The sequence below is a fragment of the Pteropus vampyrus genome, unplaced genomic scaffold (genome assembly GCF_000151845.1).
Source record: "Pteropus vampyrus isolate Shadow unplaced genomic scaffold, Pvam_2.0 Scaffold22, whole genome shotgun sequence".
NCBI lineage: Eukaryota > Metazoa > Chordata > Mammalia > Chiroptera > Pteropodidae > Pteropus > Pteropus vampyrus.
The window spans coordinates 8,286,335-8,292,821 of record NW_011888803.1 but is presented as its reverse complement, the minus strand read 5'-3'; positions in this window follow the sequence as shown (position 1 = coordinate 8,292,821).

Here is a 6,487-nt window from a genome sequence, read left to right as displayed (position 1 = left end):
AGAAACCCAGTTCAAACTAGTCAGCCTAAAGGGCAATTTATTAGCCCATACACAAGGAACACCATACATGGCTGGGTCCAAACACCCAAAGTAGCCATCATTCCATCTCCCATACTTGCCTCTGACTTGTTCATCCTGGATTTGTTTTCTCACCTAGGCAACTTCTCTACGGGGATGCTGTCTTTGGGTTGGGAGACAGTGAGATGAAATGGTAGATGACAGCTGTTGATAGTTTCACTTACATCATCATAACCAAAGCATGGCAGCGAATTATATAAAGTTGTAGGGAAGAACTTTGGTTTTTCCCAGATTGGATCACATTCCATCCCTGAGCTGATCAGAAGAGGAGTTCCCCCAGAGTAAAGGGAGGTTATCAGAAAAAGGAACGGTGTAGGGACTAGGAGAGGAAAGGTGTTTGGTGAGAATACAAAAGTAACATGTCCACTGTACCCTGTTTGAATTTGAGTAGCAAGGAGTAAAATTCAAAATTAACCTGCAAACCCTCATTGGCTTTAACTAGAGATTTTAATTTCTACTTGATGTCATTACTGCTTTTGAGTTGCCATTATGGGCTTTTAAAAAAATGCTTTCCATTTGTGTTTGACATTATGTTGCTGCTAGTTTGATCAGATGCACATAGCACCAGTCTGTTTTCATCATGGATTTGGAAACTTATAGTTTCATCAACATTAAAGAAATATTGATTTTGAAATTAGAATCATACCAGGGGAACATGCTTCAGAAAAATAAAAGATGACTTAAGTAAAAATAGGCCCTTAAATAAACCTTTAGAAATCTGTACTTCATTACAAAGTATTTTCTTTCAACTTTGGTCAGTGGAAGCTATCTAGAGTATGTGTGCCTATGCTCTTTAAAATGAACTATAATGTAAAAATTTCCCTGTTGGAGTGTGGTGGACTGCATTCATTTTGAACTTCATGACCAAATGCGTCCTTTAGACTTTGATGAGCTACCACAGAACAGCTATTACCAGTTTTATTTTCTTGCTGAATAAAGTACCAAAACCTTTTGCCTCAATGCCGTGGCCTTAACCTTATTTTCCAGTATTCTTTCTTTTTTTCTTTTATTTTTCATGATTTGCATCAGACTTTTTCCCCTGAAGTGCTTTTCTCCTCTTTCATTATCTCCATATGAGCATATTCTAAGTATCTTTTAAGAGACAGCTTGGGTGGTAATTGCTGTGATCCGCCCATGTAGAAGTCATGCATGTCTGTATGTGACTCCCTATTGGCTGATGCTAATGCCAGTCTGGTGGTTAAATGTTTTTACTTTCATGCTAATAACATGTATTAATAGCTTACTAAATACCATGCACTATTTATTCCAAGCACTTTAAATACATCAGCTCATTTAAGATTTCTCGCAACAATCCAGTGACATAGATGCAGCAGTGAAGTCCTACAGTAAGTGCAAGAAATTCGGCAACATGAAGTGGGTGACCAGGGTGAGCCTGCGCAACTAGCTATCCAGCAATTCCTAGCATCTAACTATAGGTCCCAAATCCATCCTGTGGTTTGGCACCACGTGTTGGCAAATATCCACTCAGGTTAAAATATCGATGAGGACATTCTGAGTTAGTCCTGTGTCTGACTTGTACTTCTAAGATAACAGAGTGAGTCTAGGAGTCTCCCAGGTAGTTGATGCCCATTTCATTAACCTTAGCTGAGATTAACCCACCCTCTCCCTCCCCACTTTCTGAGGTAGCCTACCATTTCCTCAACTGGCTTCACTGTCCCTTTTATATTCTTCACTTTCACCAAGAGTTAAGAATTTGAGTCCACGTGCATTTGTGAAGAGGGGCTAGGTGGAGAATGGAACCAATTCATGTTACTGCAGACAGCTTTATCCATGGGGTTTACTATAAACCCATTTTACAGATGAGAAAACCAAGGCACATAGAGATGGTTAAAGCTTATTCTTAGGTCAAACTGTTCAATGATAAATAATGGAGCTTGGATATTTTCCTTCTCTTGATTCCTCTCTGTACCTGGCATTATCTTTCTTCCTGTCTATATAATTGTTATATATATTCTTAGTATTTAGCTGGTCTTGAAGGTCAAATCTGTGGTTGATACTTGCATCATCACAGCATCAAGCCTAGTTTCTGGCATAAAGTAAGTTCTCAATAAAGATTGGGTATTGAAATGAGGTAAGAGGAATAGGGGAAGTTCTCAAGGTTGAAAAAAATTTTAAGACTTTGTTACAGATTGTTCTCTCAATCTGTAGCAAAGCCCCTGGCCAATAGGATATTAATAGCTAAAAACTGAGAACTTAGCATAAGCTAGGAACCGTTCTAAGCACATTACAACTGTTAATCATTGAATCCTCACAATCCTGTGAAGTAAGCACTGCTGTGTTTCATTAAGTAGAAAATGACATTAAATATAAAATGTGCCATTTTATGCAACATTAAGAAAAAATGCTGCTGATTATGACATAATGCTTTCTAAAAATTCAGCTTAAAATGTTTATATTTATATAAAAAGCTCTTTTTGTCATTTCAACAAATTTAAGACTCCACCAATTTTAAGACATACCATTTTGTATACCACTAAGAACATGTCTTAATTGTGTGACACATCCTGACTTGCGTTAAAATAAGAAAAAAAGTAGAATTGATGTAATATAGTATTGAGACAAATCTTTATATGATTCTGTGTTTATACAAAAGAAAAACATAAGTGAAATTAACTGAGTAAGGCATTCTTAAAACTACATTCATTCTGACATTCGTGACTCAGACCTCGTGATACAGCAAAACTTAATGAAGTGTTCTGCCGCCATTTCTAGGATTTTCCTCAGAGTTCTGGAAGTTCTGGTGCTGGTGTTTTCTTCATCAGAAGGTGTTAACAAAACGGTTTTTGCAGTCAATGATTCGTGGACCGAAATATCGAAAGGTTGCCTTTGTCCATTTGTGCCTCCAAAAACAACTACCAAGTCCACATATGCACAAGCAATGACAACTACATTGTGACTGTGTCTTGGCCAAAAGCTGTTTTAAGACTTCAAGATTTCAGAGATGTTAAAATGTGGGTTCCATGTTCAATTAAATGTAATGCCATCATCTCCATTTAATATGAACAAGGAAACCGGGATCCAAACAAAATTGGTCACATGGAAAGTAAATAGGTGAGCCAGGATTCAGACCAAGGCAGTTGGGCTGCAGAGGTCACATTCTTAACCATTAGGCTATGTGGCCTCCTGAAGTTATCAGGCCATCCTGAAATCAGGTTGTATTTCATGATGATTTAGATTGAATACTAGTTTACTGGTATTTAAAAATGGAAATTATTTTAATAGGCTACTTTATCAACTAATTTCTTGAAAAAGTCGGACAATTTCTTCATAATTTGTGAAACAGCTTATTTTGGAGGCTTTTCTCTTCAATGATGGACAGCAGGCTATATTTCTCCTAGCATGTTTAGTTCCTGTCTTGAGTCTTTTGTTCATGTCACATATTTTGCTGGTTTGGGCATAAAAACTTCAATCAGTTAATTTGAAACCAGCTGTTAATGCTAATGCCAGTTTCATTGGATTCCAGAATATTAGTATCAAGTCTATTGAATGTCCATTATGAATTGTTCTCCACTGAATTGAGCACCGCTTAGAGTAGCTGCAGCAGAATGTAGCTATCTAGGAATACCTGGTGAAGGGGCCCACGTGGGAAGGACATAAGGACACAAAAGCAGCTGTCGATGATTGTCATATTGACTGTCAAGCTGCAGAAGGAACATGTGCTTGGCATGCTGACAACTCTATCTGAGAGCTGTTGGGCATCGCCTCTGGACAGCACAGGCTTGGGGGTCGGGACTATGGGGTTAGGACAACTAAACGAGAAGTGTAATTTCAGGACTTGTTAGAAATCTTGGGAATGGTTTCCAAAGTGGAAATGGGATGATTAGAGAAAAGCCATGAAAAGGCCAGAACAGACGAATGAAAAGCCTTGTAAACAGTGCACGTGAGTCTCAGTTCTTAATTTTATGGAATTAAAGCAAGTTTCCATGCTCTGGATTATATAACCAAAGAGAAGTAATTTTTGAAAGGGAAATTTACCATCTCCCTCAGGTAGGTAATGCAGGGACTATCAAAACAGTGGTTTCATGTCTATGTTTCAGAAAAACTTCCCTCCTCCCAGAGTTTCTGCTAAGCACTCAGTTATTTTCACTGTAAGAGATTGTCACACACCATCTCTTGGTATCATGATTTCTTTTGGCTCCTTGAACAGTTGATTCTAGTTTAAGTCCATATGGTATGAATCTGTGGTGCAAAGACAGTCCCTAAAGCCCAATAACTTCTTATTTTTCCTAGAGCCCTGTGGTCCTACTCTTGACTGCTGCTCTCTGTTCCTAAAGAAAAACAGTAGAGTCTGATCTCTGTGTTTTGAAGTTTTGGTGGTTGGTTAACCAGATGCTGTGATGCTGTGTTTTGGGGCCTCTGCCAGCATTAGAAGAGACAGCAACTTTTTCCATGTTCTTGACAGATTGGAAGGTGTTTTTTCAAATTCTGTGCTTCAGATCTCTCCCTGGAAAGGTTGGTCAGTTGTTGAGCCAACATCCCTGGCCTCCCCAGCTGGTGAAGCTTAGAAGCCTGTAAATAGTTTCTGCCACATTTGGACCCTCACAAACAAAACTTCTAAGCATTGGAAATGGAAACTCGAGGTGGCAAGGGAAGCCAAGTGAGAGCGGACAGCCAGTTTCCAGGTAAAGAATTAATGGGACTCTGTAAGAAGGAAGCTACTGTTTGTGGCTGACCTGTGTGTGGACGGTTGAAGCGAAAGCATGATCCAGATGTTCTTTGCTTGCTTTCCTAAGTGGCAAGGAAAGCAGTTGTGAGGTTTGGATCGATTTTTTTCCTAAGCAATCACATTCTCCTTTCCCCTACCAAACTCGTGTGCCCCTTAGGAGTGAGAGGGAAAGCAAGTTATTTCTCAACTCCTTTAACGCATCAAAAGTACTTTAGTTGAAATTCTGTAACTTGGCTCACCCAAAAAGACTTTATAATATTTGGTAATCTCCTATAGTCCTATTTAGTATTTCTCCAAAGAGTAGTAATGAATCTGTAAAGCTTGGGCCAAGTGATGGAACAAGGAAAAAGTATCTTAAAGGGTATGGTAAATAGTATGGTACTCCTTGATCACATGCTTAGTTCAAACTGTGCAAGTGACCTAAGCTGGTGCAAATGAGGGAACTACAGAACGGGCAGGGCACAGACTCTTCCCTGCTATAAAGAGAGAAGGCTAAAAGCAAGTTAGCCTGTTTTGCTACTGTAAGGAGAGCCAGCCTGAGACTAGTGACAACTCAAAGGAAGCTTATTAGGTCTAGATTAAGCCAAGCCATCTATCCCCGTGGAATGTTCAGTAGCAGTAGCCAATACATTCCTTCCCCACTCCCCACCCCCCATTCAGGTTTCTCTGAGTTGGATTTTCTGTCAACTATATCAGAATTTGATACCAGGAAATGAAATGGGGCAAGTTATAGGCCCTGGATTATAGAATTGGCGGAATCAAGATAGTGAGGAAAACATCTATATCCAAGGCTAGAATGTTAGTAAGGATTACATTTGTCTATAAAAGGAAAAACAATCTTAACTGTCCCTTTAAGGACATTTTATGGAAGTTGCACACAGCACTTCTGTTGACCTCCTATTTGGAGAACTTGGCCATGTGGCCACACCTACTTGCAAGGAAATAGAAGAGTCTTTATTCTGGGTGGCAGTGTGCTAAATGAAAAGCTATAGCTCTTCTAACTAAGACTGGAATTAAATTGGTACTGGAAGACAAGTGACAGTCTTTACTACAGTTGGCCATTGGCAATTCTTGCCTTATGGTGCTATAGCAGCTGGTTATTCCATCGTCTAACCATCGTCTAATGTATATTGGCACCTACGGACCATATGTCTCCCTGGGCTGCAGCATTAAGGGACTTGGACGGAAAGTTCAGGGTGTAAGACATATTGGTTATAGATTGAAGACTTTGTAAATCTTACAAAAAAGAGAGAATTTTCTTTGAAACTAATGCCTCCAAAAACCAAGAAGGAATGAAATAGGGCCTTGCTACAAGAATTACTTTCTGTCTATGACTTGTAATCTAAGTTGATTGAATGCAGTAGTCTGGATCCTTGACTGAATGGAAAAGCCAAATTCCTTCTCAAGTTAGTTTGAGAAAGAGAGAAGAGAAAAAGTACAATAAAGAAAGATTAGGACCTGGAATAAGTATGATCTTGTGGGCCTCTTCTAGAATCCTCTTGTTATACCCTTCCAATTTGTCAAAAGGGACATCCATGTCCCTTGAAAATATGTAGCTGGTGTGCAGCTTGCCAGAAAAAGAACAGTAGCTGTTCTTCCCTCTCCAGATCATTGCTTTATATTGCTCCATACAGAGGCCAATATGGAAGCAGAAGCCATTGATTTACAGCCATTCCAGACCTGTGTTCTAAATGAAAACAATCAATTAGATCTCTAATTACT